The following is a 13460-nucleotide window of genomic DNA, read 5'->3' as shown; positions in this document are numbered from 1 at the left end:
TATCGAACTGATAGGAGCTTATCTTATCTAATCTTACGTGGATGTTTGATCGGGTAGTGGCACACGTGGTACCACCACGTAAGATTAGATAAGATAAACTCCTATCGGTTCGATATGATGTGATTAACGTTAGCTTAGCATGTAGCTACCACGACCACAACACCAGAGCTAGTTAGCCGAACGTTAGCCGCCAGCCACTTTTTCCTCCGTGATGGTATAAAACTTGCAATTTGGATTTCTGTTTGTTTTGTTATTAGTACAAAACGTAACATAGCAGCTTCAATTTGGGTATTCGAGAGTTGGCCATGTCTGTATGTGTTTTGTAGACATTATGTCAAGTCAATCAGGGGGAGCTTCTTTGAATCATATCTCGCCTTAGAATCACCAGAAAGGCTTTCGAAATAGTGAAATGCCATGTTGGCCTCAATATTTTCAAAACAAATCATATGAAAATGTTATGAAATGAACAAGAATGTGATAAAATAATAATAATAATGTAATAAAAACGGACCTCAACACATGCATTTGATACTAGAAATCCGTATGGCCCCCCTATACCAAGATGGCGGCGGTCTCGTGACATCAGAGTGTCTTCGAGAATACAGTTAACCACTCTCTCCTGTAAGGGCCTTTTTTTCTTTGTTTTATCCCTCTCTCCTCCACCCTTTCTCTTTCTTCCACTGTCCATCTTGACATCAACGTTAATTGACTTTCGCTCTACTGTATCTCTCCCGAGTCCCTCACTACCTGGCTCACTGCCTGGCTGTTATTCTGCATCTGAGTGCCGTCTGCCATTCCATTCGCCGCCTCCGCTGTCAATCAGTTGTATCGCCTGGTCCCGTCTCCACCAATCACAAGCGGCAGCACGGCTCCATTGTGTGTGTGTGTCCGCGTGAGGGAGAGAGTCAGATAGTTCTCCAACTCTGTCGCAGACAGTGAAATCCTGGTTGTTCCCCACCCACCTAGGTTATCTAACTATCGCGCCGCGCTGCCGCCACAACTAGAAACAATGGCCTGGCAAAAAATTATAAAAAATTATAATAAAAAAAAGAAAATAATTTTTTTTTTTTTTATATAATTTTTTTTTTTTTTATCTGTGCAGGCCAGGCCACCGGGAAAACTCCCGGTGCTCCCGATGGCCAGTCCGGGCCTGCACAGAGCGACAACACAAGCGACTCAGTCAACGACAGACCGCGGTTCTGTGTACGTTTTGATAGTTTGTTTGGCGAGCCCAAATAATCCAAAACTAATCCAACAAACAACACAAGCGAGCAGTCAACGACAGACTGTTTATAGTAGAAGTACAGTATAGTATCTGTTTACAGTAGAAGTACAGTATATTATCTTTTTACAGTAGAAGTACAGTATAGTATATGTTTTACAGTAGAAGTACAGTATAGTATCTTTTGACAGTATACGTACAGTGTAGTATCTGTTTACAGTACAATTACAGTATAGTATCTGTTTACAGTAGAAGTACTGTATAGTATCTGTTTACAGTAAAAGTACAGTCTGGTATCTGTTTACTAACCAAGCTAACCTGAACCAAGCTAACCTAAACCAAGCTAAGCTGAAGCAAGCTAACCTGAACCAAGCTAAACTTACCTGAAATAGTCGCTGCAGTCACACAGGAGGGCCTTGTGGGCATTCAACTCAATGCTGTTGACTTTAATAACCACATCACAGAACCTTCCCTCCAGACACAGCTCATTAAGGATTGTACAGGACATTGTTTCCTTTTCCATGTGGGGATTTTAAATTGAGAATATATTCAAGCTTACAGACAAATAGCCGGAAACAACAAGTGAGATCGTCACTTGTCTTCTGAGATCTGAGATATTCTTTTTCTTCTTCTTCTTATTTGAATTTCCGGCAGTGTAGACGCATCGTGGCGTATTACTGCCCTCCGCAATTATTTTTATGGGCTCTTCTTCTTCTTCTTCTTCTTCTTCTTCTTCTTCACCTTCTTCTTCTTCTACTGGACCCTGTCATCAACTACATTGTCCATTGGAGTGCAGCTAATGCTGCTACTTCCTGTCTGAGCCCCCCTCCGCGGGACCCTCCTTGCCCCCTGCGATCTCTCTTCTTCTTCTTCTTATTTGAATTTCCGGCAGTGTAGACGCATCGTGGCGTATTACTGCCCTCCACAATTCTTGCTTCGCCCACACTTGAGAAAGTTTACACTCCTCTTCTTCTTCGTTTGATTATGACATCATACTGTGACATCACAAATGTTCTAGAATGTTCTATTATGACATCATACGGTGCCATCACGAATGTTCTAGAATGTTTGATTAACCAATGTTCTAGAATGATCTATTATGACATCCTACTGTGACATCACAAATGTTCTCGAATGTTCTATTATGACAAATAAGCCGGTTCAATGACTTTATCTAAATCCAATCAACATTCCTAATGCCGTTTCAATGTAAGGATATAAAAATAAACATATAAAGATTCATATATAATATACCATAACCTAAATATATAGCTTTGGCTCCTCTACACTAGTCCTTCCTGTATTTGTCTAAAGCTAGTCCTACTCCTTCAGTACGAGCTGTGGGTTTTATCTGGAGCAGGCGGGTGTCGGTCGATGAGTGTAGAAACACTGATGTTTATCACCTGTATATCAAAGGTTATAATCCTAGTTATGTCATTACTGGCAAAGCGGCTTGCTTCGCCTATTGGACTATGCTCGCGCCTGTGGCCGTTCGTTGAAAGAACTTTTCATGCACCTACCATTCACCTAGCCACGCCCACCTCTCTAGTATATAACCAGGTGAAGTGGTCACGCCCACCTCTAGTATATAACCACACAGTAAATTTCGCAGTTTGAGTAAAATGTACTCAGTTTGAGTAAAATGTACTCAATTTGAGTCAAATTTACTCTGCGAAATTTACTGTGCAGGTGAAGTGGCCACGCCCACCTCTCTAGTATATAACCAGGTGTAGTGACCTCACCTCTCTAGTATATAACCAGGTGTAGTGACCTCACCTCTCTAGTATATAACCAGGTGTAGTGACCTCACCTCTCTAGTATATAACCAGGTGTAGTGACCTCACCTCTCTAGTATATAACCAGGTGTAGTGACCTCACCTCTCTAGTATATAACCAGGTGAAGTGACCTCACCTCTCTAGTATATAACCAGGTGTAGTGACCTCACCTCTCTAGTATATAACCAGGTGTAGTGACCTCACCTCTCTAGTATATAACCAGGTGTAGTGACCTCACCTCTCTAGTATATAACCAGGTGTAGTGACCTCACCTCTCTAGTATATAACCAGGTGTAGTGACCTCACCTCTCTAGTATATAACCAGGTGTAGTGACCTCACCTCTCTAGTATATAACCAGGTGTAGTGACCTCACCTCTCTAGTATATAACCCGGTGAAGTGACCTCACCTCTCTAGTATATAACCAGGTGTAGTGACCTCACCTCTCTAGTATATAACCAGGTGTAGTGACCTCACCTCTCTAGTATATAACCAGGTGTAGTGACCTCACCTCTCTAGTATATAACCAGGTGTAGTGACCTCACCTCTCTAGTATATAACCCGGTGAAGTGACCTCACCTCTCTAGTATATAACCAGGTGTAGTGACCTCACCTCTCTAGTATATAACCAGGTGTAGTGACCTCACCTCTCTAGTATATAACCAGGTGTAGTGACCTCACCTCTCTAGTATATAACCAGGTGTAGTGACCTCACCTCTCTAGTATATAACCAGGTGTAGTGACCTCACCTCTCTAGTATATAACCAGGTGTAGTGACCTCACCTCTCTAGTATATAACCAGGTGAAGTGACCTCACCTCTCTAGTATATAACCAGGTGTAGTGACCTCACCTCTCTAGTATATAACCAGGTGAAGTGACCTCACCTCTCTAGTATATAACCAGGTGAAGTGACCTCACCTCTCTAGTATATAACCAGGTGAAGTGACCTCACCTCTCTAGTATATAACCAGGTGTAGTGACCTCACCTCTCTAGTATATAACCAGGTGAAGTGACCTCACCTCTCTAGTATATAACCAGGTGTAGTGACCTCACCTCTCTAGTATATAACCAGGTGTAGTGACCTCACCTCTCTAGTATATAACCAGGTGTAGTGACCTCACCTCTCTAGTATATAACCAGGTGTAGTGACCTCACCTCTCTAGTATATAACCCGGTGAAGTGACCTCACCTCTCTAGTATATAACCAGGTGTAGTGACCTCACCTCTCTAGTATATAACCAGGTGTAGTGACCTCACCTACATACATGCTAAGAGTACACGATTTAAGAACAGCTTTTTCCCCCAAGCAGTTAGACTGTTAAACACTCATTGACTATCCCCTCACGTGCATCATGCACTTACCACTGCACTTGATAATCTCTGATTACCACCCATTATGCACTTTATTATTTAAAATATTCTGTTATGTACAGTGTTATGTGTTATGTGTTCATGTATGTATTATGTACTACGGTCTGTGGGAGCTCCCCTGAAATTTCGTTGTATACTGTGCAATGACAATTAAAAGTCTATTCTATTCTATTCTAGTATATAACCAGGTGTAGTGACCTCACCTCTCTAGTATATAACCAGGTGTAGTGACCTCACCTCTCTAGTATATAACCCGGTGAAGTGACCTCACCTCTCTAGTATATAACCAGGTGTAGTGACCATACCCACCTCTCTAGTATATAACCAGGTGTAGTGAACTCACCTCTAGCATATAACTAGGTGTAGTGACCTCACCTCTTTAGTATATAACCAGGTGTAGTGACCTCACCTCTCTAGTATATAACCAGGTGTAGTGACCTCACCTCTCTAGTATATAACCAGGTGTAGTGACCTCACCTCTCTAGTATATAACCCAGTGAAGTGACCTCACCTCTCTAGTATATAACCAGGTGTAGTGACCTCACCTCTCTAGTATATAACCAGGTGTAGTGACCTCACCTCTCTAGTATATAACCAGGTGTAGTGACCTCACCTCTCTAGTATATAACCAGGTGTAGTGACCTCACCTCTCTAGTATATAACCCGGTGAAGTGACCTCACCTCTCTAGTATATAACCAGGTGTAGTGACCTCACCTCTCTAGTATATAACCAGGTGTAGTGACCTCACCTCTCTAGTATATAACCAGGTGTAGTGACCTCACCTCTCTAGTATATAACCAGGTGAAGTGACCTCACCTCTCTAGTATATAACCAGGTGTAGTGACCTCACCTCTCTAGTATATAACCAGGTGTAGTGACCTCACCTCTCTAGTATATAACCAGGTGTAGTGACCTCACCTCTCTAGTATATAACCAGGTGAAGTGACCTCACCTCTCTAGTATATAACCAGGTGTAGTGACCTCACCTCTCTAGTATATAACCAGGTGAAGTGACCTCACCTCTCTAGTATATAACCAGGTGAAGTGACCTCACCTCTCTAGTATATAACCAGGTGAAGTGACCTCACCTCTCTAGTATATAACCAGGTGTAGTGACCTCACCTCTCTAGTATATAACCAGGTGTAGTGACCTCACCTCTCTAGTATATAACCAGGTGAAGTGACCTCACCTCTCTAGTATATAACCAGGTGTAGTGACCTCACCTCTCTAGTATATAACCAGGTGTAGTGACCTCACCTCTCTAGTATATAACCAGGTGTAGTGACCTCACCTCTCTAGTATATAACCAGGTGAAGTGACCTCACCTCTCTAGTATATAACCAGGTGTAGTGACCTCACCTCTCTAGTATATAACCAGGTGAAGTGACCTCACCTCTCTAGTATATAACCAGGTGAAGTGACCTCACCTCTCTAGTATATAACCAGGTGAAGTGACCTCACCTCTCTAGTATATAACCAGGTGAAGTGACCTCACCTCTCTAGTATATAACCAGGTGTAGTGACCTCACCTCTCTAGTATATAACCAGGTGAAGTGACCTCACCTCTCTAGTATATAACCAGGTGTAGTGACCTCACCTCTCTAGTATATAACCAGGTGTAGTGACCTCACCTCTCTAGTATATAACCAGGTGTAGTGACCTCACCTCTCTAGTATATAACCAGGTGTAGTGACCTCACCTCTCTAGTATATAACCCGGTGAAGTGACCTCACCTCTCTAGTATATAACCAGGTGTAGTGACCATACCCACCTCTCTAGTATATAACCAGGTGTAGTGAACTCACCTCTAGCATATAACTAGGTGTAGTGACCTCACCTCTCTAGTATATAACCAGGTGTAGTGACCTCACCTCTCTAGTATATAACCAGGTGTAGTGACCTCACCTCTAGTATATAACCAGGTGTAGTGACCTCACCTCTCTAGTATATAACCAGGTGTAGTGACCTCACCTCTCTAGTATATAACCAGGTATAGTGACCTCACCTCTCTAGTATATAACCAGGTGAAGTGACCTCACCTCTCTAGTATATAACTAGGTGTAGTGACCTCACCTCTCTAGTATATAACCAGGTGTAGTGACCTCACCTCTCTAGTATATAACCAGGTGTAGTGACCTCACCTCTCTAGTATATAACCAGGTGTAGTGACCTCACCTCTCTAGTATATAACCAGGTGTAGTGACCTCACCTCTCTAGTATATAACCAGGTGTAGTGACCTCACCTCTCTAGTATATAACCAGGTGTAGTGACCTCACCTCTCTAGTATATAACCAGGTGTAGTGACGACGCCCACCTCTCTAGTATATAACCAGGTGAAGTGACCTCATCTCTCTAGTATATAACCAGGTGAAGTGACCTCACCTCTCTAGTATATAACCAGGTGTAGTGACCTCACCTCTCTAGTATATAACCAGGTGTAGTGACCTCACCTCTCTAGTATATAACCAGGTGTAGTGACCTCACCTCTCTAGTATATAACCAGGTGAAGTGACCACACCTCTCTAGTATATAACCAGGTGAAGTGACCTCACCTCTCTAGTATATAACCAGGTGTAGTGACCTCACCTCTCTAGTATATAACCAGGTGTAGTGACCTCACCTCTCTAGTATATAACTAGGTGTAGTGACCTCACCTCTCTAGTATATAACCAGGTGTAGTGACCTCACCTCTCTAGTATATAACCAGGTGAAGGGACCTCACCTCTCTAGTATATAACCAGGTGAAGTGACCTCACCCCTCTAGTATATAACCAGGTGTAGTGACCTCACCTCTCTAGTATATAACCAGGTGTAGTGACCACGCCCACCTCTCTAGTATATAACCAGGTGTAGTGACCTCACCTCTCTAGTATATAACCAGGTGTAGTGACCTCACCTCTCTAGTATATAACCAGGTGTAGTGACCATGCCCACCTTTCTAGTATATAACCAGGTGAAGTGACCTCACCCCTCTAGTATATAACCAGGTGAAGTGACCTCACCTCTCTAGTATATAACCAGGTGTAGTGACCTCACCTCTCTAGTATATAACCAGGTGTAGTGACCTCACCTCTCTAGTATATAACCAGGTGAAGTGACCTCACTTCTCTAGTATATAACCAGGTGTAGTGACCACGCCCACCTCTCTAGTATATAACTAGGTGTAGTGACCTCACCTCGCTAGTATATAACCAGGTGAAGTGACCTCACCTCTCTTTTATATAACCAGGTGTAGTGACCTCACCTCTCTAGTATATAACCAGGTGTAGTGACCTCACCTCTCTAGTATATAACCAGGTGTAGTGACTTCACCTCTATAGTATATAACCAGGTGTAGTGACCTCACCTCTCTAGTATATAACCAGGTGTAGTGACCTCACCTCTCTAGTATATAACTAGGTGTAGTGACCTCACCTCTCTAGTATATAACCAGGTGAAGTGACCTCACCTCTCTAGTATATAACCAGGTGTAGTGACCTCACCTCTCTAGTATATAACCAGGTGTAGTGACCTCACCTCTCTAGTATATAACCAGGTATAGTGACCTCACTTCTCTAGTATATAACCAGGTGTAGTGACCACACCTCTCTAGTATATAACCAGGTGAAGTGACCACACCTCTCTAGTATATAACCAGGTGAAGTGACCTCACCTCTAGTATATAACCAGGTGTAGTGACCTCACCTCTCTAGTATATAACCAGGTGTAGTGACCTCACCTCTCTAGTATATAACCAGGTGTAGTGACCTCACCTCTCTAGTATATAACAAGGTGTAGTGACCTCACCTCTCTAGTATATAACCAGGTGAAGTGACCTCACCTCTCTAGTATATAACCAGGTGAAGTGACCTCACCTCTCTAGTATATAACCAGGTGTAGTGACCTCACCTCTCTAGTATATAACCAGGTGTAGTGACCTCACCTCTCTAGTATATAACCAGGTGTAGTGACCTCACCTCTCTAGTATATAACCAGGTGAAGTGACCTCACCTCTCTAGTATATAACCAGGTGAAGTGATCTCACCTCTCTAGTATATAACCAGGTGTAGTGACCTCACCTCTCTAGTATATAACCAGGTGTAGTGACTTCACCTCTCTAGTATATAACCAGGTGTAGTGACCTCACCTCTCTAGTATATAACCAGGTGTAGTGACCACACCTCTCTAGTATATAACCAGGTGTAGTGACCTCACCTCTCTAGTATATAACCAGGTGTAGTGACCTCACCTCTCTAGTATATAACCAGGTGTAGTGACCTCACCTCTCTAGTATATAACCAGGTGTAGTGACCTCACCTCTCTAGTATATAACCAGGTGAAGTGACCTCACCTCTCTAGTATATAACCAGGTGTAGTGACCTCACCTCTCTAGTATATAACCAGGTGAAGTGACCTCACCTCTCTAGTATATAACCAGGTGTAGTGACCTCACCTCTCTAGTATATAACCAGGTGAAGTGACCATGCCCACCTTTCTAGTATATAACCAGGTGTAGTGACCACACCTCTCCAGTATATAACCAGGTGTAGTGACCTCACCTCTCTAGTATATAACCAGGTGTAGTGACCTCACCTCTCTAGTATATAACCAGGTGTAGTGACCTCACGTCTCTAGTATATAACCAGGTGTAGTGACCTCACCTCTCTAGTATATAACCAGGTGTAGTGACCTCACCTCTCTAGTATATAACCAGGTGAAGTGACCATGCCCACCTTTCTAGTATATAACCAGGTGTAGTGACCACACCTCTCCAGTATATAACCAGGTGTAGTGACCTCACCGCTCTAGTATATAACCAGGTGTAGTGACCTCACCTCTCTAGTATATAACCAGGTGAAGTGACCACACCGCTCTAGTATATAACCAGGTGTAGTGACCTCACCTCTCTAGTATATAACCAGGTGAAGTGACCTCACCTCTCTAGTATATAACCAGGTGTAGTGACCTCACCTCTCTAGTATATAACCAGGTGTAGTGACCTCACGTCTCTAGTATATAACCAGGTGAAGTGACCTCACCTCTCTAGTATATAACCAGGTGTAGTGACCTCACCTCTCTAGTATATAACCAGGTGTAGTGACCTCACCTCTCTAGTATATAACCAGGTGTAGTGACCTCACCTCTCTAGTATATAACCAGGTGTAGTGACCTCACCTCTCTAGTATATAACCAGGTGTAGTGACCTCACCTCTCTAGTATATAACCAGGTGAAGTAACCTCACCTCTCTAGTATATAACCAGGTGAGGTGACCTCACCTCTCTAGTATATAACCAGGTGAGGTGACCTCACCTCTCTAGTATATAACCAGGTGAAGTGACCACACCTCTCTAGTATATAACCAGGTGTAGTGACCACACCTCTCTAGTATATAACCAGGTGTAGTGACCACACCTCTCTAGTATATAACCAGGTGAAGTGACCACACCTCTCTAGTATATAACCAGGTGAAGTGACCACACCTCTCTAGTATATAACCAGGTGTAGTGACCTCACCTCTCTAGTATATAACCAGGTGAAGTGACCACACCTCTCTAGTATATAACCAGGTGTAGTGACCTCACCTCTCTAGTATATAACCAGGTGTAGTGACCTCACCTCTCTAGTATATAACCAGGTGTAGTGACCTCACCCCTCTAGTATATAACCAGGTGAAGTGACCTCACCTCTCTAGTATATAACCAGGTGTAGTGACCTCACCTCTCTAGTATATAACCAGGTGAAGTGACCACACCTCTCTAGTATATAACCAGGTGTAGTGACCTCACCTCTCTAGTATATAACCAGGTGTAGTGACCTCACCTCTCTAGTATATAACTAGGTGTAGTGACCACACCTCTCTAGTATATAACCAGGTGAAGTGACCTCACCTCTCTAGTATATAACCAGGTGTAGTGACCTCACCTCTCTAGTATATAACCAGGTGTAGTGACCTCACCTCTCTAGTATATAACCAGGTGTCAGTGAATACCACGACCACAACACCAGAGGGAGCTCCACAAATCATGTTAAACCCAGATTCAGCTCAAACAAGGGACTAAACATGTTTTGCAACTATGCCACATCAATGTGGAACGCCCTACCCACAGCTGTAAAGGAATGTGGATCACTACCCACTTTCAAAACCACTCAAGGAACACCTACGGGAGGCTGCAATTCTAAACTGGCCCCCGGTAAATGTCCTAACGCAACCCCCTCCAATGTACAATAAATGTCCTATTAAACCCAGTAATACACGAGACCCTCTTCTTGGGACCAAGTAAGGTCTCGTCGATAATCCAATGTACAGTTACCCCCCCCCCCCCCCCCGCCTACCCTACCCAACCCCCACCCCACCACCTCCAATGTACAGTTTCCCCCCCCCCACCCCACCCCACCTACCAACCCCCCCCCCCCTCCACCACCAACCTCCTCCAATGTACAGTTTCTTCATCAAATGTATATGCTCTCTTTTTTAGACTATTTTTTGTATCACAAACAGTACTGTATTTGTAGATCTGGGCCCTCATTTATCAACGTGACGTACGCACAGATATGTGCTTAACCCGTGCGTACGACCATTTCTAAGCAAAGTGTGGGATTTATCAATTCGAACGTGAACTTGAGTTTGTGCTTATGTCTACGCACAGCTCTGAGCATGCTTAGCTGACGCCCAGTGGTAGAATATTTTTACAACGTGGAAAAAAGCACTGACTGCGCTCCGCGTAACTCAACTCGTTATTATTTTGCGCATATATTGCAGAAATACAGGAACGTTTTGATTATATTTAAAAGGCTTTGCCATTGTTAAACGTAATAAGTGGAACCCCGAAGCTGTAAGCAGAATACAAGTCATATGAACACCCACGATATAAACGCATTGCAACGAGAACAGACAGAGGTTATTTGTTGAGTGTATGTGTATACAAAACCCTTGCAATAAATGTGTCTTAAATGAATGAAAAGCATACATGCTCTGGACACAGAGCATATATCGTGTGGGTGATATCATGACTTGTATTCTGTGTCAAAGACTAAATCAAAACGTCCCCGTATTTCTGCAATCTATGCGCAAAATAATAACGAGTTGAGTTCTAACAAAGAACGTATTACATGCTGGTAGGCTGATAGAGTAAACTATGCTATGAATATGAATATGATATGATATAAAGGTATACTGGTCCGTCCGCGAGGATATCGAGGACTCGAGTTGGGGGACCCTGATGTAAACAAGACAAAAGTCTTTCTCTGGTCTGCATCCCCTTAACAATTGTGTGTATTGAGCCGTACTGTATTGTACCCATTCTGCAATCTGTTAAATAAAGTTTTCATTCATTCATTCATTCATTCAGCCATTAAATGCAATTTGAGAATATAGGCTAAAGCGACGGCCTATAGCCTATACATATTATTTAATGTTTTCATAAGCGTAAAGATACAACAGCTAGATTAATGATCAAGTTAGTTTACTGTATGCAGGCTTCGCAGGGCTGTGTGTTATTATATGCGCAAGTTACTGTTGCATAATGTAGGCTATGGGCTGGCTGCTATTATATGTACTTCATATAGGCTGCCTAATACCAACAACAAAATAGATTGTATCATATGCCTCTACACACATTATATTATACACATCATATTATATCTTGGTTTGGCAGCGCCTCTGTGAACAATCTCTCAGAGTTTGCTCCATCAGTAATCAGTAATGTGAACGGGATTCCACTTAGTCAATGTACAGATAATCTGCAATGCGCATTTTGGCTGATAATGTGCCGGTGGCCGGAGTCTCATTCATATTCACTTAAATGCAGATCATAGTTATCCACTGAAGCCATATGACTATGACCAGAACGGGCTCATGACGAGCGCACATAATAGGCATTAGAGCGCAGAGTTGTCTGTGAACTTGGCAACTTCATTGGATTTATTTATTCTCTAAAAATATCTATAATCATACGATTAAATATTGTTTGAAATAAAACGCTAAATACTATTATTCTGTGTGTCATGTTTCCAAATAAGATTGTTCACAACGGGAAATGCTGTATACGTTCAATTTGTTGGTTGGACCTCGGTGATCAATCTCGCTCTCAGTGAAGTCTCTCAGAGTTCGCTCGGGTTAGTCCACTTTTCCACATTTCATGGGGGTGTTCCATTACCGTATATGGTTAATCGGGGCGGTTCTGGTATGCAAATACTTAAAACAGTGCACGAGCTCAAACGTAGGATCAAAGTCATATTTATCAAGACAGGTGTGCGTAGGACCTGTGTACGCACGTGTGATAAGTCCGTTTTTTTTTGTGCGTGCACACATTCTAAATTCTGTGCTTACGTATGAAAATAGAATACTTTCTGAGAAAAATTGATAAATGAGGGCCCAGGAAGGTTTGATAGTACTGTCACCCTGCGCTCAGTGATGCGCTGCAGTGAGGCAAGGTGATGTGTTTATACACGTTTTCACTGTACTAACTTATAGTGAAGAATATATTAGTGATATTATTATTAATTCATAAATAATAAACATTCCCCATTTTGCTGGGCACCCCCTACAGCAGGGGTTCTCAACCTTTCTGCTGCCAAGGCACCCCTGTGTCCAAAAAAATATTCCAGGGCACCCCTACATACGATAAAGACTTTTCCGGTCCTGTTTATAAACACGCATACATGTTCCCTCGGTTGCGCACAGAACAGATGATTATTATGCATAACAATGTTTTAAATGTAATTGTAGTTACAATTTCTTTAATTGAATTAACTTAAACTAGAAAAGTAAATACAAACTAAATTAACAATGTAACTTAGAGTTAGTTTACTGAAGGACAGTTTCCTTCAGACTGAAGCACAACTTGTCTCATCCGTCGGGAGATCAAGCAACCCCCCACCTACAGGGCTTGTATTTTGGTTGTCGGTATCCTATTATTATGCAAAGTCTAGGTGATAAGTGCCGGCCGGGGTATACGGCGTGACGAGTCATTTTCGTGTGCACGCGTGCACATCATTGCGCGCACTTCGCTCTCAGTGTCAAATTTCCCACGGGATAATAAAAGTATTTCTATTCTATTATATTCTGCCTCAGTGACGTAGCCTAAACGGCGTTTAACAGTGTTTGA

Source organism: Notolepis coatsorum, assembly GCF_963971535.1.
Source record: "Notolepis coatsorum genome assembly, chromosome: 15".
Taxonomy (NCBI): Eukaryota; Metazoa; Chordata; class Actinopteri; order Aulopiformes; family Paralepididae; genus Notolepis; species Notolepis coatsorum.
This window is presented reverse-complemented; position numbering follows the sequence as displayed.